The sequence below is a fragment of the Sebastes umbrosus genome, chromosome 20, assembly GCF_015220745.1.
Source record: "Sebastes umbrosus isolate fSebUmb1 chromosome 20, fSebUmb1.pri, whole genome shotgun sequence".
Lineage (NCBI taxonomy): Eukaryota > Metazoa > Chordata > Actinopteri > Perciformes > Sebastidae > Sebastes > Sebastes umbrosus.
The window spans coordinates 10,993,686-11,016,812 of record NC_051288.1 but is presented as its reverse complement, the minus strand read 5'-3'; the positions used below and the strand labels follow the sequence as shown (position 1 = coordinate 11,016,812).

The 23,127-nt window shown below is 46.2% G+C and overlaps 1 protein-coding gene across 9 annotated transcripts in view; it reads left to right on the top strand.

Annotated features, from left to right (window-relative positions):
• raraa (retinoic acid receptor, alpha a) overlaps positions 1 to 23,127 on the top strand; it is a 167,180-nt gene that overhangs the window by 123,940 nt on the left and 20,113 nt on the right. Inside the window, exon 1 of one of the 9 annotated variants that reach the window (XM_037754393.1) lies at positions 17,523 to 17,734. The exons of the other annotated variants lie outside the window; for them this stretch is intronic. The gene's annotated coding sequence lies outside the window, so the exon portion shown is untranslated. Of the gene's footprint in view, positions 1 to 17,522; positions 17,735 to 23,127 lie in introns of those variants that run through there. 9 annotated transcript variants of the gene reach the window in all.

Below are 23,127 nucleotides of genomic sequence, written 5' to 3'. Positions count from 1 at the left end.
ACCCCTGTATCATGATACGTATCGTATCGCCAGATTCTTGCCAATACACAGCCCTACTGATTCTGTAGATTGCACATTTTTACAATGAGAATTTGAATGCATATGGAGGTGTGTTGTTTATGCCATGACAGTTTTCCTAAAATAATCGTAACCCCTGTATCATGTGACGTATCGTATCGCCAGATTCTTGCCAATACACGGCCCTAGTTGCAACACAGTGTGCTCTCAGAATTAAATTTGCAATATTTAAATCACATTTTTATCTTAATATCTTAACAGAACATGCATATTAGAATAAATATTTAAATTCTAATAAATACAAATTAGACATTATTATGTGCCAGACAGGCTTTTCTGCCATGCCTAAAAATAGCATGATGCTTTTAAAATCTCCGTTTGGGTTCAGTCCAGGTGTGTTTTTCATTGGTGTTGAGTAACCGCTGCCAGTCATGGGGAGATTTCAGCGTATTGATATGCCGCAATAAGAGAGAGAGTTTTATTGCAACAACAAAGTATCACAGAGGCCGTTCTCATTCTTCACCTCAAAGGAGCTGCACTGCACAAAGCTTCAAGCAGCAGGCCTTTTATATAGGAGAGATAGCCCTGTCTGTTGTCTTTCACAGCTGAAGGAGTGTAAAAAGGCAGGAATCTCCACAGGCTCTTAAGGGCCAATTTCCTTCTCGTCTCAAGACTATAGAAACACGCGACAAAGGGGAAATTTAAAAACAGGAATTTCAACTACAACAAAAAAGCGGGTTATGTTTGTAGTCTCTCTGTTTCACGGCTTGTTTTTCTAAAGTCACATGAGATTAGAAATTCCTCTTGTCTGAAAGGACATATTTTTTTCAAAGCAGATATCCAGAAAGCTTCGGAGTATTTATCGAACTGACCCACTAAAGAGCTTCTAGTGGCGGCATTGATTCAAACCATGTGAGCTTGTCTGAGGGAGGCTGTGGGGGTTTGGCCCAGGAAAAGACCTCTGATCCCTCAGTCGACTCCACATTGTGTTGCTCAACGGAGGAGTTGCAGTGTGTGTGTGTGTGTGTGTGTGTGGGTGGGGGGTAGCATAGCATAGCTGCTCTTTGCCTTACTGCTTGGATGTAATAAAAAATTTAGTGCACAACCAGGGAGCTGTGGTAAGGGAGGGTTGGGGGGGGTTAGGGTAGAGGCACAACATCCGTTAGTGTCATCACGTGGCCTGGAGGCTTATTGGATCATAGGGATAGAAAACAAAACAGACAAAACAGAGTGGGATTTCTTTTTTTTCACCTCCCCGTACTTAAGCAGGAATCCAAAGCAGTCAGGCTCAAAAGCACGAGATCCCAAAAACATCTGCTGCCTTCTTCTCCGTCTCTTTCTGGACTTCTTTCTCAAACTTCACAGACAGTAGTCTCATGGTATGTTATCCTCTGCACGTGGGGTTTGGAAACAGATTGCTGCTGGTGGAGTTTTTTTTTTTTTTTTACCCCCTCAGCTCAGTGCTTTTTTCCTTTTTGGTCCTCTTGTTTTTTCAACCTCTCCACATCGGGTCTAACTATTCATTACAGGCTTTACAGACGAGCTCTCTGGCTCTATAAGAGTGCACTCAATGACATCTTCTCCGAAGTAAACGGCCTCCTGGACCCATTAAGTGGCTGGGCACCAATCCAGATCATATGGACGCTTCATCCCCGGTGTTATTGGTTCTTTCAAGACGCTGCCACTTTTTAGTTGTTTGACTGTTTCCATCCAGCGCAGGTTTGTCCTGTCTCAAGCGAGCTTATAACCTGCTTATATTCAGATGCTGAATCTTTATGCTGAAAAGGCCTCGCAGATTAAAGTGTGCCTGTCAGAATCCTTACAGCAATTATGGGCTCATGCATGAAAGAATGTGCGTGGCCTTGTTCACATGACTGTCACACACTAAAAGAAACGGGGGGTATGAAGGATAGAGGGATTGCATGGTGGGCTCAAATGCTCACAAGCCCGTAGGCTTCTTGCTCTTTGTTTTTTTTCTCAGGCTGTCCACGGCGCAAAAGAAAGCGGTCACCAGTGATTTCCACAGAGAGTAGACGAGGCAGATAGGAGGGCGAACTGCTAGTTTGGCAGGGCCCGCCAAGTGGGCTACGAACGCCGTGCGCCGTCTGAGGGGCGAGTGACCGGCAGCTTAATCTGACTGATGTGGTATTTAAGTGCGGAAGTCCTTTTTGCCTAGCAGGAGACAAGGCCCGAGAAAAAACAGATGCTATTTTATTGTTTTTCGGTGCGGCGGACTGTAAGAGCAGGAGCAATTTTGGGCGATGATGAAGGGGGGGAAGGTTGGTTGGAGTGGATTTTTTTCGAAGAGAAAGTTTGCTGGTGAAGCGCAAACCCATGTGGTTTGGCTTTCTGCGAGGCTGCAGCATCACAGACAGCGCAGCCTCCCTAATTGTTTGTGCTGTAACATGGAAAACTGTGGGTGATGTTTGGACTTTGTGCAGGCCAGCAGATTGGTGTTGGCCTTGCGAAAGAACAGGCGAATATCAATTCCTCCCCCCTTTATTTATATATGCAGATTATATTTGGCAAGCGTTCGCTGGGAATTGAGAAAAACACGAAAAACAGAACATAAACAGGGAGAGAGAGGCTCGTCCTGTCCCCAGACGGAATTGGCCGGAGGTAGCTGTCGTAAACAGCTGGAGAAAAGTTCATCTATTAAGGCAGAACATAATGTATTTTCTTGATCAATCCACTCAGGGTTTCTTGGCAAAGCTGCTTACAACTTTAGTAAAATTGCAGCTTTATTGACATAAAGCAGTAATGCAAATTCCAGAGCTTAATATTCCTGAACTGCAGCGTTTGTCCTTAATGTCAATGCCAAGTCCCTGAGCCTTATATGCTATTTTCTGCATGCTCTTTAACGTCCATGGACCTTGGCGCTTTCATGGACATGCTGATGAGAGAATGGACATCTCCTCCTGGGGCTTTGTTGATCCTGACTTGATGGAGCTGGCAGGATGGATGGACAGCATTGAGGCAAGGTCCCCCTGCTCTTCCAGGAAGGGGGAAGCGTCAGGCAGTCTCCTTATTGCGCCACGTCTGCCTAACCCCCTTTCAGCCAATGGCGACAGTGATTTAGTACCCTGAACGCCTGGAACACCACGGAGCATGCGTGTGTGTGTGTGTGTGTGTGTGCGTGAGAGAGAGAGATCAGTATGTCCACAGAAACACGCCTGCTTTCACCTTCAGGTGAACATCAATAACACATTTTGTCATCAAGGTATGTTTGTAATGGCACAGGGGTGAAGGGAGTTCAACGCCGCCGCCACCGCTCTGCTGGGAAAGGCCGCGGGGCAGCATTTCACAACCTGCCATCACTCGCTCCCATAATGGCACCTTGCCACCAACCTTCAGAGTCGTCGCTAAGCTTTTTTTAACCGCGACTCGTCGTGGACTAAATAGAGATGCCCTCAGATTGGGACGTCCACTGTGGCGAAAGGTCACCAGGGTCGACACATATTTGTTTGATAGCACCCAGTCATTTTTTGAAGTTGTAATGAGCGGGTGTGGTCACCTTGAACGCGGGCCGAGCAGCTGGCATTTGGACACGCACAACAATGCTGCAGCTGACTTTTATTTTCTCCCGAAGTTGACATATTACAGCGTCATATTGAGCAGAAATCCTGCATGTTTTTTCTTTTTGTGTGAACACACACACGCTCAGACCCCACCGACGGGCCCCGGCTTGTTTGTAGAGAGAATTAGCCTGGAGGCATCAGTCGGAGAGTACTGTACACCGGTTTGGTTTGACGCTAAATCCCCAAACAAGGGTTTGTGTACACTGCAAAGCCCACTTTGATGAACAAAGCGGGGCGGACTGAAAAGATCCAGGCAGTGTCATTGATTCATCAGGGCTTAAAGGAGGCAGCTGATTGCAGATATTGTGACATAGGGCCGTAATCTCACTATCAATAATTACAGTCTCCCTCTTGTCTGTCCTGTTACATACACACACACACACACATACAGGGGTGGGAGAGAGATCGAAACAGTTCAGGTTAAAGGGGGGGTTCGTCCCTCTAAAATATTCATAGCTTCTTCATTTAAATCAATTCGGCTCTACGGGGGCAGTCAAGCGTCAACTGTCAGAAATTGAGCTGGGCCTGTTGTAATCACTTCTTTACTTATCTCTACAGATGGCTTGTTCGCAATGGGCTCTGCATGGCTAGCTCCCCAGCACATTGAGAGAGCTCTCTCTCTCTCTCTCCCCTTCCCCATCTCTCCGCCCTATCTCCATGTTTCATCCCCACCCTCTCATAATGGAACACACATAAATTCATCTGGGTATTGAACCGGGGACATTCATCACCCCGGAATTCATCTGCGAGGCATTTTCATTCCCAAAGTGTCTCCTTTCTCTCTCCCACTTTATCTCCCTCTCGCCCTTCTCTCTGTTTCCCCATCTCCACGGTGGCATTCACCGCATGGCGAGCCCGAGCCGGGCAGTCGGTGTCGCGATTAATCTTTAATGCTCGCCTGCCCTAATTTTTCCTCATATTTTACAACATTTCCTGCCCTCCAACCCCCCCCTTTTGCCAACATCCAGCTATATATAGAGTGATTACATGGAATGTTGCCTTGTTTCATCAGTTGCGGGAGGACCACTGCCTCTCCTGTGCAGTCAGCCACACACACACACACACACACACACTCTCTCTCTCTCTCTCTCTTAGGCCACTAGCTCTAGGCCAAAGCATGCTTCCACCAACATCCCTAGTCTCCCTCTGGGGTATCTGTGTTAACATCACATGGATGACAACTGTGTACACCTCAAGTAGTTCACACACACACACAACACAGTGGAATGCCCTCCTATTTAGAGAGTGGGACAGCCGAGGAAATAGGGTAGAGGTTAGTATGCTAAAAATAAAAAGAGCCCTGGCTGTTCTTCTGCTGTCTGGGCAAAAAATAGCGCCGTGTTGCTGCCGTCTTGGTCAGCATTGTTAACTAAGGAGCAAGGGCTCTGCCTCGGCTCATGTTTGTGTTTCATGCAAGAAGGAAGACCTCTTTGCACACACAAAAAAAACCAGTTGCGCTTTAAACAGCTAGCATGTCAGCTCCTGAGATAGAAGAGATCTCTCAGTATATCAGATGATCTCATTGCGGTTAATAACTGGAATCCTTATTTACCTCCCTTTCATTATACCTGGTGTTGGTGTCTTTAACGTCCCCCCAGGGGGCACACAGGGCAAGTTTGGAGGAAGAAGAGCCCTTTCTGTACGTCTTGATTTATGGGAGCTTCTTTCTTAAGTAACTTTATATATCCATATTGTGTATCTTCTCCTCCTTCGGTTCTATTCTGTTTGCAGCCTGGTTCAATCTGGTCCCACTTAGTGACAGAGGAGCTCGGCATGTCTGGACGCCACTGTCTGATCTTTCCCACAGCCCCTCTGAATCATTTCATATTCATTACGTGTCTGGCTGGAGCCCGGCCTCTTGACATTTGACTCTTAAAAGCCCACCTGGGACCGGGATGAAATAGACTGCCAAACGGTGCGGCGGAGGTGGAAAGGAGGAAGAGCGCAGCGCCCGGATAGTGACGGATAGGACGCCGTGTTTCGACTGACGGCTCGGGTTACAGGCCGCTTGTTCCCCCCGTAACCCTGTTTGTGATGTTAGCTTTGTGTGAACCGAGAGATGCCCTGTAGCAGAGCAGCTCCGAACACGCGCAGGTTAAGAGAGGTGAACGAGGAGAGGCTCAAACAACTGGATCGTGTTTGGTATGAATAGAGCCACTGTGTGTTAGAGGGGGGACGCGCTCGGATATCAAGCAGCCACTTCATTTCACAGAGACATATTGTCTAACCTTCGCCCGCGCAGCGTCTTATCAGGGGCCATTGTTAGTGAAGTACCTCGGCTCAAGATAGTTGCTTGGTAGATATCACAATAATTAAGTGGTCGTGTCAGATGCAGAGGAGTACCTATTGTTCTGGAAAAAATAAATGTCACCCTCTTTGCTGCAAGTTCCTGGTCGGGTTAAAGAGAGCCTATTATGCTCATTTTCAGGTTCATACTTGTATTTTGGGTTTCTACTTGCAAATGGAGCCTTTTTGTGCTCGCATGTGTGTTCTACTTGGAACAAGCTTTTTATACCGATACCATTGTGATAGCTGAGTTTTGATTGCCAAAGACTGTTATACTGCGGGTGTTTTTGTCATTTAAAGAGGACCCATTAGGCTTATTTTCAGTTGCTTACATGTATTTCGGGTTTCTACTAGAACATGTTTACATGCTTTAATGTTAAAAAAAACGCTTTATTTTTCTCATACCAGCTGTGCTGATGCATCTCTTTTCACCCTCTGTTTTTGCTCCTCCCCGCCGTCCCGAAAAGATTGGTCAGCTGGCCCACTCTTGTTGCGATTGGTCAACCGAAACCAAACTCTTCGGACTCCGCTCCGCTCCAGCTCCGCTCTAACTAGCTTTGTTTGAGGGCGTGCCAAACTAGCCGCTAGGCAGAAATCCTGCAAATGTGTTATTTGGTGACATCACAACGTTACGGAAGAAAAGGCGGGACTTCAAGCAAGGCGTTTCAGGCAGTTCAGGAGCAGAGTTTCTTCCTTTGGTGTGGACTTTGGGCTTTATAACTTTGTAGACCTTTTACGTGCACAAGAAACTATATAACACATTAAAGGAAAAGGAAAACACATAATAGGTCCTCTTTAAGTTGGTGGTTTGTTTCAGACTGTTTCATACCGTAAATCTCATAAACGGAGATAAAAGCCCTCAGGATGACATCCTCTCTGGGTGAAACTAGACACATAAATGTCTTTTCCCTCACTTCTAGTCATCTCTTTTTCAAAAATGTTCCTTCAGATTGGGGGAAGGCTGATAGGGAAATACGCAGCCATGCAGCACTTAGAGCGGAGAGGGCACATTCTGTTATTCCACGGGATTTTTAACACAAACCTGAGGAAAGCTTTTTATAGGAGGCCAAAAAGACGAAGGGCGGGTAGGAAAGAGAGAATGAAGAGAGGCATTTGTTCATCAGCCCTGCTCAAGGATAAGATAGACGAGTCTAAATTATGTATTTAGTTACCGTTTCACAGTTGTGCTTTGTGCTCCAAGCTATTGTCTTACCATTTGCACGCATACACACCTTTGTTTGGTGCTCCGAATAATAGCGCTGTGATCAAAGGGGAAGCGAAGAGATAAAAATCAGAAGTACAGGAGCCCTTTGACAGCTCGGTTTTCCCCTCCTCTCTGTTTCTGCTCCTGCCCGGGGAGCTGATTAATGGAAAAAAGGTGACAACACTTTGAACCAGGGTTGTCAAGTCGCACAGTGTGGGGCCCTGTAGTAACCGGTGACCGGCCCCCTTTTTTCGCTTGTAGCGGTGCCACCGCCGCAACAGCTACGCCCGGCTTTGCCCTCGCGCCATACGTGGGAAACCTTTTCGCACAGCGCCGTTGCCACTGTGGCAGTTCCACAATAGAGCTGGATTATTGTGTCTGGGCTGTCAGCACCTCTCAGCTGAAAGAAAACGAGAGGGAGGGAAGGGGAGAGAAAGAGAGAGATCTCAGACACCGGGAGAGGAAGCAGGGGGGGGGGCGGGGTGCTCCGGGAGAGCTGGCATTTTCAAACAATAATCTCTGTGGAGTCTTTCAGGGGGTTTAATGTCATTTTTGGCCTCTGGATTTTTGCCCTTTTTCTCCTTCTGAACAAAAAGCAGCGGAGAAGGGGGAGGAAAAGAACGAGGAAATACGGGAAGGGAGACAACAGAGGGAGAGAGAGGGAGAGGCTTTGCTGTGTGACTGATATTATTAGTGTTGTAGTGCGACTGATGGAGCCTTGGCCTGCGTCCAAAGGCTGCCAACAGGCCAGCGTTGGCAAATTGAGTCTGGTACAGAATGACCTATATCCCCGTCCTATTTAGCACATTACAGCATTCGTCTTTATCGTGCCCATCTCTTTATCCATTCTTCACCCCTCATTTCTTTATTTTGTATCAGGTGTCATGGTGAGACAAAAGCTCCATGTATGATCTCAGTTTTTCAGCTTTTCTTTTTTAATGTGTTTGGCCCAGTTGACTTGCTTTTTGCTCGCACAAAATCCAGCCCTTACAGAGATGTTAGTGAGGGCAGATTGATGGCAGATTGATGGCAGTTTAAGCCGACCGGTGCTTTTTTTTTTTTTTTTTACTTAGTACCTTCGCGTGCAAAGCTGCATGGCTGCCCAAATGTGTTCCTCCTGGCTACAGTCAAGAGTGGCAACACTAATCTTCTCTGCCCCGTGTGAATTATGGATTGGATGTAATGCAGCGACTAGACACACGCACCTACACACATGTCACTCTGCTGCAGCGGTGACCGGCTAGGTTCCCTCCCGCCGCACTCAGAGGAGGGTTTCCCTAACTGCCTAACTTGGGCCACCCATGCCTCGTCTTCCGCCCACGCCGCTCACCTCTAATCAACCTCCACAGCCACATACATCCTAGCGAGAGATGAAATCCACTCTCGCACATATGCTGGCTAAAGCCTTTCATGGCAGTAATCCCCGACACCAGGAAGAGATGCATGGGAATCCTGGTCAGCTGACTTTAAAGAATGAGGAAGGGAAGGAGGAACTACGGCAAAGGTTGAAGCCTATCCCTCCCCCTCCCCCTTCCTCCTTCCCTAAAGCCTGCTGGGATGCTCCTTGGGCTTGACATACCCCAACCCCACCTGCCCTCGCCGCTCAACGGGAAGCTCCATCACTGGCTTCCCCTGAGCTGGCCTACTTGGGACTGTTTGATCTCATTGTGGAAGCAAGTGAGCTCGCCCGCTGCCTGGCAGGCAGAGAGAGCTCCTTGATGCTGAGGGGTTGGGGAGGTGGAGCAGGCTTCAGTAGAGAGGCTTAATAACTGTATTAACATCGGTGGCTCCCCAAGGACCCACGCCTACACAGCAGAAGGAGGAGGGTGGTGGTGGGTGGGGGGGGTAGCACTATAAAGCTGCCTTCTCACACTTTGAATGCCCTAATTTTCTCTCTTCTCCCGCTCTCTTTTCAGCCCAGTTTTTCCAATTCATTGTGATTTATAAATCAGGATATGTTAGATTTCCTCACTATGCTGCATGACAGCATTCTCTCTCTGTATTAGTTTTTCTTCTGTGGCAGCCCACTTCCTGTATCCTCTCCATCTCCACATTTTTGTCTTCGTATTTCCTCTAATTGTTCATCCTCTTTCTTACCCCTGGCTGTTTTATTTATTCATCACAGATTGACATTGTTGTTCCATCCAAACTTCCCCCTCATCATATTAATCAATCTGGCTTACAGATGTGTAATATCACAATTGAAAGTACGCTACTCTTTCCTCACCTGTGTGTGTCGCTATTCATGACAGGTCCCCTTATCCCTTGAATTATGCATCGGGAACTGTTGAATAATTGATAGGCCCCACTTAGCTTAATGGACAGAGTTAACTGGGAGAGGCGTGTGTTCCCTACTTGCGGGGGGAACTGGGTCGCAAAATAAACGGCACCCAGTCACCCCCGAGGTCATAATGAGGCCCCCAGTCACATGGCGGAGAGACGGTGGAGTCGACAGAGGCCAGCTGGGGTTAACTGGACCCCAGAGGGGAGGAGGACAGGAGGGAGAGGTGGAAACGCTAACACCAGGCTCACCTGAGGGCTCGGATAAGGTTGCTTCCACTCATTGTTTTGGCAGGGCTGCTTACTAGTGTGTGTGTGTGTGTGTGTGTGCATAGGCAGCGAGCGTGGTCCTGTACGTGCATGTAAACATAATCTATTTACGCTAGTATTTTTCACACACGGGCAAATACAGAGGAGGAGGCATGCTTAACTCTTTACACATGGATGCACAAGTGATTCAAGTGTTCCTTTATAAATAATTATTTGCTCTGCTACGCTTTTAAGAACATAGAGTTGTAGACTTTTACATTAGCAAACAAATCCTGTACATTAAATCTTTACATCAAGGGCCTATTTGAAGCTTTGAATTGCCCCTTTGCTCATACAGAAATATGAAAACTGTCGCAATAATCTTGAGCTATGGGCAACCCAAAATTTCTAGGGCTTGTCCCCGACCAAATAAATTCTTGGTAGACTAACACTTAAACGATTTTGTCAACTAAACGATTATTTTATTTAATTGACAGGTCTGTAAAACTGAGTTGATCCACAAAAGCACTTTAAATCTTGACATCATCAATAGTCGGCTTAAAAAAATGGTATCCTCAATATCAAAAATGTATCTATTTTTTATGTTCTATTCGAAAGACCTAATTTTGTCGACTGACATCGTAGGGAGAGGTCAACTTTGTCTCACTCAAACCAGTCCACCAGTCCATATCACAGGAAATGATGTGTATTTTTGTGTGTGTGTGTGTGTGTCCCGATCAAATGGCTCCCCCCAGGCTACATTGAAAGGTCAGAGATCCATGCAGGAAATTAGTGTCTGTGGAGGCACAGACAACACACACACACACACACACACATAGAGAGAGACTCTGGAAGAAGGGAAAAGCACAACCCACACCCGAGGAAGCTAAACATGTCCTTCATTAAATTCTAGTAACATCCCACTGCGCTCCCTTGATGACTCTGCCTGCTTTCATCAGCCATTTTTCCTAAGCACAGAAGCTAACTTAACCTCCCGGTGTTATCGACAAGCATCTCACTTTTTATTTTTTATTTTTTTTTGCATTAGCGCTGACACTAAAGACAAATGAGTCTGCCTCTCTCCCGCCCACCCGCTCTCCCCTCGCTCTGCCCAAATCTTCCACTAAGGAGCCCCCTGACGCCATACATCAGACAGCTGAATCAAATGTGTGTCATCAGTCATCATTAGGGGGGCATGAGCAGGAGAGCAGTGGCTGGATGTGCAGTGGTGAGCCTAAAGCCGGGTTTCCACTCAGAAGTTCCTGGTAATTTTAGTCCTGGGACTACTTTTCAAGGAAGTAAAAGGTTCCTTCAGCCTATTGTTGTCTGTGTTTATTGGTGGTGCAGCCTGCAGTTGTGCGCCCGCCCGTTTCATCTGAAAAACATGTTGACGGTTTTGTCTCACTGCGACAACTGCTGCAGAGTTTTTACTGATGCACGTTGGATGTAATGGATGAAATGCAGCAGAAGAAAATGAAACTAAGAGCATCTGTCTCCGCAGTAAATCATCTGTTGAGTGTTTGATGGTTATTTATTTGTGCTTTAGAACGTAACCGCCGTGAAACAATCAGAAAATAACTTTTATGCGTCTGTCTCTTCTACAGCTCGCCTTCTCAGCTCACTCGTGCGATCTCTCTCTTTTTTCCTCACTGTCTTCCCGACAAACGCTAAAGTCTGTCACTGACTGACTGACTGACTGAGTGATGAAGTTATACGATAGGTCGGCCGATTGTTGGAGTTTCTTCGTTGGCCGATGCTCTTTCAAAATGAAAAGTCGCACAACAGTCCTTTATGCAAATGAGCCTTCCAGCACGACGCGTCTGGCTCAAGAAACTTGGACCAAGCTGTCAAACTAGGCGATCTAGTTCTAAAATGAACCGAAATTCAGCAGTGGCATAGCCTATTTCTCGCTTAGAATGTTTTCAGAAATAGATTTTGGTGGATAGATTAGACGGAATAACAGAAAACCAGTGACCAATCACGTGCATTCCACGAGAGGGTACATCACCACTTGAACGGCCAGTCGAGTGGAGCAGCGCGTCCCCTAGTGTCCTCGCCGGACCGGACCTGGTGGATATGTAACGCTGCATTTACCATTATAGACACGACCACTGACTATTTGTGCAACAATTTAGCCACAAATTTGCAGACTGACCGTACACGGTCCAGCCATATACTCAGTTTTGACCGAGTCTCGTTTGAAAATGAGTCGGGAAGCCGACAGGAATGCCGAACTAATACATTTAATGTTATCAAACAAAGATAAATGTTCTCCCCTAATCCTAAAATGGTCCTTAATCGATACTAGAGTACTTCCTTGTTTATGAAAGAAGCGGTACAGTTGAAGCAGAGTGTGTGTGTGACCAATCAGCGACGGTCATCCTAACAAACTCCACCCCTAAAGCTCCTGTACGTTCAGAAAGTACTACCCCCCTGACCAGGGCCTTTTTGGGGGGTAAAAAGGCTCCAGAAAATGTCACCCGTAACTTAATTTAGACCCTAGTTCCTGCGGTTGAAACGCAGTGAGCTTCTCAAAAGGTTCCTAGATCGGGGGAGGGAAGTTCCTGCGGTCAAAACGGGGTTTACGGTGTTTAAAGCTACCACTGTGATCTGTGGTGGATTTAGCCTCCTTACTTGTCTTTATGCAGAGGAGTTGGGTCACGTGTGCAGCTAAGTAGGTGTGATCAGCCTGTGAGTCTATAGAATAACTATATGTCTATATAATATCTATATGTGTATGAACGATTTGGTTGTTCTGTTTGTTTTCCGTCTCATCAATGTGCAGCTAGCTTGTTTTCCTCTGCGTCTGGCTATTCTAAATATGTCAGCTGTCTCCTCGGGGTCTTTCGGCCACTTTAACCCCCGCGCTGACCTACTAACCTCCTCGGGTTCCCGGGCATCGCTGAGCTCTTTAACAGACTAGTGACAGGATAATGGCACACTTGCTGCATCTTCTCGTCCACACCCCTCGCAAATACCTCCACTTACACCCACGATAATATGCTTTCAACTTCCAAACCTTGACTTTTTAGCTAATTTATGAAGGAGACTGTTTTTGTGTACAGTAGAGGAATGCACGTTAGCCTGCCGAGGCTTGAGGGCGGATGTAAATTACAAGTGAGTTGTAACTATTAGCTCTAACTCACGTTGACAAGTACACAAAGTGACAAACCTATAATGGGTGTCTGGATTTTAAGAGAAACGACCAGGTGAGGGAGGCACATTATTTAGCGTCGCTGAACACACTCAACCACTTGAGTCACACACACACACACACACACACTCGCGACCTCTCTCTGACTTCCACAATCCTGCTCTGAGAAGATCAGTCCCTCGTAATCTATTCCCCCTGTGATTGACTATTGTGTTATCCACAGAGAGAGGAGGGGAAAGGGAGAACATGAGGCAGTTTAACATGACAAAGCCTGTCCCTGGTGATCCTCTCTTCTCCTCCCCAGATCCTCTTCTCTTTCTCCCTTCTCTCTTGATCCCTTGTTCCCCTACTTTTTTTCCTCTCCACCTCCCCCTGGCCTCTCCAAGTCCACTTCAGCCCCCCTAATGCAAATAGCCCTTTTGCCCCCCTCCATATTTATGACCCGCTTCCTCCACTGTTAAATATGCGCTTAAGAACGAAGGGCCTTGAAAGCTGCCAGTCACATTGGATTAGCGAGTATCAATGGGCAGATAACCTCTCTGTTAGAGTGAGTGAAGAGCAAACACTCGAGCATGAGCATTCATGAGGCCCTCAAACACTGAGAGGCACTGTGTGTGGCACTCGGCTCGGTAAAGATGAATAGGGTCTGATTGATGTGTATGAATGTAATTTCAGCGCAAGCGGAAGGAATTGTGGTGCATGAAATATAGGGGTGGGAAAAAAAACAATTCACCTATGTATCACGATTTTGAAATAGATTTTCTAATGCCAGAATCGATATATTTGCTTCATTTGAGTCTATGAAGAGGTAGAAGGAAGTTACCACTTTTATTGTTGTAGTCTGAGTAACGTGACGTCATATCCGTTCCGTATCCGTCAACCAAAACAAACTGCAGTCGGCCGGAGCGTCTGCGTGGATACGACCTGCACCCTCACATTTTAAATCCAACGTGGTAAACACTACACATACAGTAAAGTATGGAAACACTTTGGGTTTCACACATTGCCAGGAAAAGCAGAGCTAGACATCATGGCTAAAGCTGCATGCTAACTCTGTCATGGACAGGAAGCGTTTTCATATTGCGGTAAAGTGCGGTCAAGCCGGCCGTCACTCTCATCTCTGTGGTCAAATTTGTCGACGCTACAACTGTAGAGCACCCATATACTGACATTTATGTTAAATACAGTCAAACGGTCCCGATGGAGCTGACCATGGATGTATAAAAAAACGGAGCTGACGGGAGAGCTATGACGGACTTAGTTGACGACTTTGGCGGAAGTACACGTGTAACTACGTCTGGTTTTCAAAATAAGGTGTTAACAAAGGGAACTGAAAATACAAAATACATATATGGAAATAAGATTGATTGGATTGTATTCACCAGAAGTATAAAACATTACATGTCCCTTAAAATTAACACATTTTGTAAAGTCAAATTCTTTGATTTTTGGGTTGCTGGAAAAAAAATGTAATAAATAATGCCTTACAATGACTGATATATTTGACTTCAGGACATCTCTGACTACATACATGCTGAAAATCAAACATTTTTATTGTATTAATTTAGATATTTTCCAGAGTAAAAGTCCTTAGTTTTGTATGATTAAATTTTTCCTATGGTCCAGTGTTAAAAAAGTTAACAAAAATCGTAATAGTGAATCGCAATACTTAAAAATCGCAATACATATTGAATCGGCACCCAAGTATCGTGATAGTATCGAATCGGGAGATATAGATGTATCGTCCGAGCCATAATGAAATACATTTTGCAGTATTTGTTTTTTTTAACGGCATGTATTTGTGATCTCCAACTAATTCAATCATATCTGCACAAATCGTTCAACTACAATGTTCTTAAAAGACATACAACCTCTCTTCTTTGACCATTTTAGTATCTTTTCCTGCGCTTTGTGAGTACTTCAAGGTCACATGAATATATTCAAGCCTCTGACCGTTGGATTTCTTCTTACTGGTTGCTTGTAGTGTCGTTGACCTTTATTTTACGTGAATAGAGGGAATAGAAGCTTATTTGGCTCATTCTAAGCCGCTGTGAGAAAAAAAGCATCAACCATACGACTAAAAGGTGAACCTTAAAGGCTTTTGTTGTGAGTTTCTGGATTGAGTAGGCCCACGTTTAGTGTTGCTTTGCCACCCTCTTGACTACTAGTATGCATGAGTGCAGTTTGTTATCGCAGGAGGGAAAAAAAAAGGCACGCACACAGTCATCCACTCACGCACAATTCTATAATTAACCGATGCAGGCACTCTGTAAAAGAGAGGCTTAATGTTTCATGAAGCCATTTTCATCGTCAGAGCGGTAACATTAAAGACCAGGCTGTGGTTTCACTCGTGTGTGTGTGTGTGTGCGTGTTATGATCCAATGGCGACCTTGATCTTGAATTATGTGCCATGAGGTATCACAGCTGTAAGTCACCCCTGGAAGGGTTTATTAATTCACTTTGAGAGTTGACAAAGGGAGGTGACGCTGTGGTTCTCGCTCTGCAGAGGGTGTCCTATGTGCACAGCTTTTATTTCGGGAAATGTTTGTCTCCTTTTTTTCTCCTCACATGCCCTCTCCTCCTCCTCTCCTATCTTTATCGTGCCTCTTTCTGCTCCCCCTCCCCGGCTCGCTTGCCCTCCCCTCTGTCTCCTAATGTGGGTCAGTGATGTCGCTCAGCTGATAGTGTACAGCTGCTGCATGCGTGTGATCAGCCCGCAAAACATAAATTCATGCTCAATGGCAGATCCAGTGTGGGAAAACACTGCCTGGACCCGTCACGAGGATTAGCCACAGAAAAGGGTCACTAATCACAGATCTGATTCTCCCGTTCAGTTAAAATCTGTCTTTAGATCATTGCAGTGATGAAGCTTTTGGGCTGCCCCTCATGCACACACACATTTTAATTATATCAACACAAAAAAAGTACACTAGAACCTTTAATAAATCCCACATTTTCACACACTCTTACATTGGATATCATGTTTTTTTAGTGTCTGTGCCCTCACCCTAGCACGACACCCGCTGTGCCCGTCCACATGCTGGCATCCTCTGGCCGACACAGGCTGCCTTTTGCCCCCTTGTGCCCACCACCGTGTCCCACACCATCAGCTCATGCCAAATATCTCCAGTCACCCCGGGGCAAGTGCCAGCTCACATAGTCCCACTGTCAGTCAGCAGACATAGACAGCTGCTGGGTAGAGTTACACCGTGTTACTTGGGGTTGCGAGGGTGCGCTGTTGCCAGGGAACTTGTGTTTCTCTCTGGCAAGATAGCCATCTTCCAATGATGTTTTTTTTTACATAAATAGATCCATTGAGAGTGCTATGGTAGTTTAGGAATTTAGTTGTGGTTTGTATGCATTCTGTATTTGTTAAGAGACTCGTAATTAACTGTGCCAAAGGCTAGCATGTGGCTGCAGCAGCAGCACATGAAGTTGCTGCTAAAAGTCTAACCCCCGCAGACCTCACCTTTGCCATCTGCTCCATCCCCTCGCTGCCCCTCCCCTCCCCCCCGTGCCCTAGTTTGTCCACACATGTTCTCAGTTCCGCCTCCATTTGCCGGGGCAGCGGTGATAGGAAAACCTGGTGTGTTGTTATTTCAGAGGCCTGGCAGCGTGGAGAGGGAAGTTATCTTGGGCCCCTGGAGAAGGGGGCTCTGGAACATGGCGGGGGCCGCCGGGCTGATAAAAACCAGGCCCCGGCTTAGACAGGAACATGCTGACGTTCACACGCACAGGCTGTCACGCACATGCATACATATCGCACAGCGTGCGCTCAGGTATGCGAGGCAGGCAGACGCACTTGTTTGCACGAGCATGCACATTTTAAATACATACATTTAGTGTCACATATTTGCTTATACCAAGACAGACACACACACACCCAACTCCTCCCCACCTCACCAACATGTAAAGACGCCATAAATTACCCCTGCTAAACACAGCCTGGTGTTTCCCCCCTACTTTCTGCCCCACCGTTTCCTGGTGTCGAAGAGGGATCGTCATAACAGCCAAGAAAGACTCCTCGCTCTGCACCGCTTTGCCCTTCGGCCTCTGCTCGGACGCTCATCTATTACTCACGTATATGTGTTTTTCTTTGCCGTAACACTCTACATGGTGTGGGGGGAGTTATTTGGCCCCAATTTGGAGCACCATCCATCAACATTTTTTGGGTCTCGGAGCCACTAGTGTAGCCTTCAAACGTACTGCGTAAGAACTCAAAGCTGTCACATCAATTTCTGCTCGCTCTGCAAAAACTTGAATATCTGCAATGGTTGCAAAACAGCAGGCTGTCATTTTCTCTGAAATGTGGACCACAACATACCCCTCCTAAGTGGAAGTGATGTGTCATGCGCTGCAGAAAATTGTATTAGAATCAGATTAAGCTCTCAGTTTGATCCATGCCCTTCCCTCCTTTACACTACGAGCGTCATGTTCTCAGACGTATGAATTAAAACAAATATATTAGGACTATTAGAAACCATAGATCATGTCGGACCTTGATTTTTTCCCCCTAAAATTGTGTTATTGCATAACACTGCAAGTATGTTCCCATTATTTTTGGAGACTCATTATTCGTGACAGCGTCCTGTATCTCCATGCACACTCTCTCTCTCCACACTGAGAAGGCAGACTGCAAGCTAGACATGCTGCAGCTTAACCAGGGCGGGAGGATCCTCGGTAATCCTCCTAACTCGTCCTCCCTGAAACACGCACACATAGCATCATAACATGCATGATATGAGTGGGAGTAGTGACAAATGGACTGTTAGCATAACAAAATTCAGAAGAATAATTATCTATAAGGCTATTAAATACCGTAATTGATCGATTTATTCAGATATTCCCGTGTTGGATACTGTCAGATTTTAAGGCCTTTTGCTGGCTGTAGCTGTAATGATGAGCATCTTGATGGATGCAAGACGTGAAAGAGGACCTCCTGGGAAGAGGAGAATGTCAGACTCAGTAAGTGGGACAGGTATGGATAAGAGGGGGGTGAAGGTGGAAAGCGGCGGGAGACGGGGGGGTTGGGGAAAGGCTGGATTCAGTTACAGTGGATACGGGAGGCGTGAGGCTCGCTGTCTGCTCTCCTGCCCCATGGTAACCTCCACTGGCTCTCCTTCCTCTTCTGTGTGTGTGTTTTCACTTATGCCTGTCTGCCCCGCCGCCAGGTTCCTCCCCCTCTCCCCTCCAATAACTGTTCACACTCTGTGTTTGAACACAAACACACACACCCCGCCGTCGCTCTCCTCACAGCTGTCGCCCCTGTGCGTGCCTGCTAAGCGCGGCTCATATTCAGATGGCGTGCGTGGCTTTCGCTGTCAGTAATCAGTGTGGAGGCGGGCGAACGGAGCCCCCATCCATTTTTTCGGCGGAGAGCTGTTGTGACGCTTTGCAAGAGAATGGCAGGATTTCCCCGTAAGCAAGGAAATAGTCCCATTTCCCCCTCCAGTAATTGAAGAGTGCTGACAAAGCATTCCCGCATGTGCGTCGTTTTTTTGCCCTGCTGCACACCCACTTTCCCGACCAAAAATAACGTCTGAATATTTAGCATAAAGAGTCAAGCACTAATGCATGAGCGATGCTCCTCTCCGCTCACTTTTAGGTCTGTTTCGCTGCACATAAAAAGCTCTTAAGTTGCTGCCAGTCGTTTTTATGGACAAGCATGATACATTGGCCTACAACTCCCAGGGTTTTTGCGAGGTGGTCTCTGTCCCCGAGGCGGTCCCACTGGCCATCCCACTTCATTATTTTAAGCAGACTTCAAAGTGCGACTTAATGTGGCAGCCTGTGGCACGGTGGTCTGGTGTGGTGTCTCCTCTCCAGCACACTCACTGCATGGAAATGGACCTAAATATGTTCTCCCCTGTCTCTTACACATGGCCAGCATGTGTGTGTGTGTGTCCAAATAACCTAATAGAAGCCAGGGGACACAATGGTCCATGACAGAGTAGGATTCAACAAAGTGGAAGACCCCGTCAAAGCCCTCCCTCTCTTCCTCCTTCATTTTCTCCGCTTCTCTTTACCACAATCCAGCCAGCCAAGCAGCCAGCCTGCTAATGTAGTTAGCTTCCCCCTAATGATGGTGAAATCTCATTAATATGCTTCACAGCTGGGCCCGGTAACCAGTGGGGATGAAGGTAATCAAATCTCAGAGGACTAACCCAGAGCTGAACCTCGAGAACTGCTCGGCAGCACTGGGCCGAGACAACGGAGTCTGGGGGCTTGATAATAGCCGGTGGGCTTGTGTGTGTGTGTGTCTCTTGGTCTGTGGTCTTGATGCCTTTGAAGTGCTGATGTTAGCCAGGCTATCTTATGTCACCATTACAGCTCAGGCCAGTTCATCATCAGAATAGATTTCATTTCGGTCTTGTGCATATTTGTCCGTTTAAGTTTCGGCCGCGCTGTAATTGCTTACTGAGGATGTGGCTGCGGAGGGCGCGGCTTCTCTCTAAGTGCACTTGTGGCTCATGATGTATGCAAAGTGGACCTGAAGAGCGGGCATTACAGACCACTCACACTTGAACTTAATTAAATCACCGGTGCTTTGGCTTCTGAGTTCGGGAACGCTGCGCCACATTAAGCTATTAAGATATCTAAGGGGCCGCACGCGCGCGCTGCACACTTGCATGCGCACATGCCGAGTGTTTATAATACTCATCTGTGAATGTGAATATCAACGGAGAGATCTCAGTAAATTAAACCCAGGCGCTTTGACACATTGGTCATTCTGAATGGGTTTTATGAGAGAAGTATGTTGATAATTCATGGCCCACTCGCGCATTGTTTAGACCAATAAGTGACAAAATTCAGAATTAGAAATGATGAATAAAAAATAGGGGTTTTAACGATACGATACGTATCACTTTCCATGGTTCCGATACGATTCAAGGACGATATTTGGCTCATCTAGAGCGATACGATATGATTCGGTGACTTGAAATCACTTTTTGTCTTGCCAAAAATTCAATCAGTGTGAAATAAATAGCTGGATACTGGACAGTGCAGGTCAGGATTCCTCAAAGTTTTTCTTGTAAGGGAATCAGGGATAAATTAATTATGGATATAAACAAGTGAGCACAATGATTAATGGAAAATACATACACCTTTTATGTGAAAATAGTAAAAAGTGCAACTTAAGGGCCCGCTGTTTCAGTTCTCAAGATACAAGGCAGTGCAATATTTAACAAAAACTAAAATAAACCAACTTCTTTTCAAGTTAAGTGAACAGTGGTTTAACAACAAATGAAGTGCATGGCTTCTCAGTATGTGCGTGGAAAGATTGGTCGTGTTGCCGTTTTTTTTTTTATCTGGCCTTTGCATATTCTGCAAAACAGCGAGCGATTTATCAAAGACATCGCCCTTTTTGCAAAAGCCAAAATGTTTCCACACGCTGGACCTCAAACGCGGCTTGAAAATCTCTCGCTCGTCTGGCTCTTCCTCGCCATCGGCCATGCTTCGTTTTGTTGTAGTCTTTCTGAGATTGGCGCTGCTGGCGCATGTCGATGACATCATACACAGGGAGAGTTAACCGGAGTAACGTTTAACATTTCTTCACTATTAAAAGTGCTAAAAAAAACATGTCCACATAAGGTTTGTCGTGCTTAAATACAAGGTGCAAATTCTTAGTATCGATACAATAGATTATTTACCTTGTAAATCAATTTCAGATCGATATACGTCCCCCATGAAGGACAACTTGCTGAGTACCTGTCGATGTAGTTGGATCGTAGGAATATAAATCGATACACCGATGTAGTACATGAATCGGTACACCCCTAAGAAATAATATTTTATACCATTACTTTAAAAGAGAGGCTAGTTTTCAGCCAGTGATCACATGTGAGACAGACACAACCTCCTCCTCCTCCTCCTCCGTGTCAGGTTTGTTTCCGCTGGTGACACCTGGTGCTGTTTCTTCTCCGCCTCTGGGACTGGTCGGACCACATGCCAGGCTGTAGGCTTGAATCCAGCCTTGTGGTCTGGTAAACAACAATTGCGGTGACCATGTGGACCGTGTGATGTGTGTTTCACCTCCTCGCCAGAGCACAATAGATTCCTTATCAGTAAAAACTCCTTACTGTTTTTCATTTAAAAAATGTTTCCAGTGTTGCGGTGTTCCTGTACCCTTAAGCAAAGCGGCACGTTATTGTCTATTCATGTTTCCCTCTCTTGGCTAAAGGAATGATATTCAAGCTGTAGCTCCAAGTATTAGTTACCGTGGTGACATTGCAAGCTCTGGAGGGGCCTGGAAACCTTGCCAGACGCACACATTTCCAGTGTTAATATGTTGCAAGGATATCGAAGGAAGCTCTCCAGGCGAGCGTGAGTCAGTCCTTCCAGTGTTTGTGCGTATGATTTCGTGGATCGCACACAATAGGCAGGCTTGTATGACAGTTGGTGTTGATCAGAGCTTGGATGCGAGGCTGGCGTTGAATAATGCCTGCTGAAGGGCTAAGTAGCTCTGTCCTCTCCGCCGAGCCCCTCTGCCTCTCCGTCCACAGGCCCGCCATTGTTTTGCTCCATGCCTCAGTTTGACAAGGCTCCAGAAGCCAGCCATTGTATTTAATTACAGTCGCCAGCCCCCTCACAGACTTTCGTCCTTGTGTCCCAGATTTCCATGGGTGCTCTCATTAAGAGCGCGCATTCTGTGCGTGTGTTTATGTGTGTGTGTGTGTGTCGGACCGATAAATGGCTCTAGGAAAGCCCTTAGCCTGCTGTGTAAATGTAGGCATGGATGTAATTTTCATGTTTGTGTGTTACTGTTTGGGTGGGTGGCACATCTGTTTGTCTACGCGCTCCTACTGAAGGCAGCTTGGATGAATGGCTTTGCGGTCGCACTAATAACGCGGGGCCGTAATCAGTCCGCATCAAGAGAGGCAGAAGAGGCGCAGGAAAACTGTGAATGGTTATTTTGCTAATGAGAAAATATGCCATGTTACGTAAGGGGCTGATCTATTTATGGTTAATTTGTTTGACGTGAGCGTGACCCACTGGCATGGGCAAAGATGGCCCGTAATGACACCAGTGAAAAAGGACGGACTTTTTCCCCGTCCTTCTCACACTCACCCCGTGGATGTATGAAGAGAACTGGATACAGCGTTGGAGGCGGGGCTCCCGTTCATTCCTATGAGAGTTGCTCAGGGGCGCATGAAGCCCAAATGGCTCGACTGCCGAGTGATAAAGTACCCGGATCATCCGGCGATCTTCAGCATCCATTGGGCCCACAGAGCAGGCGCAGTAGTGTTTCCTTTAACCCCCGACTCCCAGCACTCGCTCCAGCCTCGGACTGTTGCTCATTCACATGAACGGAGGAAGGGAAATAACTCTGGATTTGGCTAATATTGCATTTTACAACTTTTAGGACTTAATGATTTAAATAAGGGCTATTCAAGTGTTCATACTTGGAAGTTGATTTACCTCAAAAAAAGTTACAGATGTCTCTTTCCCAATGGAAGTCTATGGGATAAAGTCTTTTTGGGCCCAATGGCATCACGTGACGGACACGGAAGTTGTTATTCCACCGTTTGGCCACTATGAAAATTTGCTTCAACGCCCGGCGCTCTTCCTGGGGGCCTGACTCACTTTCCCAGCTCACTTTGCGACTGAATTTGTCCCCTCCTTTGCTCTAAACCTCCTCCCATTTTTCATCGTCAACAACAGCAAAAACAAAAGTGTGTCTTCCTACTGCTATATGCATAACTCTCCTTGCTGGAAAATAGTATAATTCCTGTTTATGTGCACTTCTTTTCCTCTGAAATCAATAGTTCACACTCTTGCTTCACACAAGTTAGTTCAACATTAAGTCAAATCCTGACAGCTGTGTGTGTGTTTGTGGGCGTAATGTAGATGTTTCCAAAAAGCTTTCACTCCCTGTGTGTGTACCATTTTTTTATCACTTCATCTGTTTTGTATATTTGTCTTCGTTTATTGCTCAAACACATCGTAGTTCTCAGTCTCTTCCACGTCTTTGTGCCACCCTTCTTTCCTCCCCTCATCACCCTCCATCATCTTTTCTTCCCATTTCCCTTGATATTGCAAATACATTTTCCTAAGTCTTCACAAAAACATCTCTGTTCAATTAGGTGGGAAAAAAGCCTTTGGAAGTAAATAAGTATGTAGTGTCTGACTCCAGGCTGAGGTCCAAACTCCCCCCCACCATAACCCATATTATTGACCCATTTACACCAAGACCTTGAAAAGGTCGTTGCTGCCGGTGTCAAAGTGACATATGACATCTGGGCCTCATAAATGAAATGTCTTAATATCACCGGCCTGATTGGGTGTCACCGTTAGGTGTTGCAATGCGAGTTTTATTGCTGTTAGCTTAACTGTCACCCGTCACTTGAAACCCACTT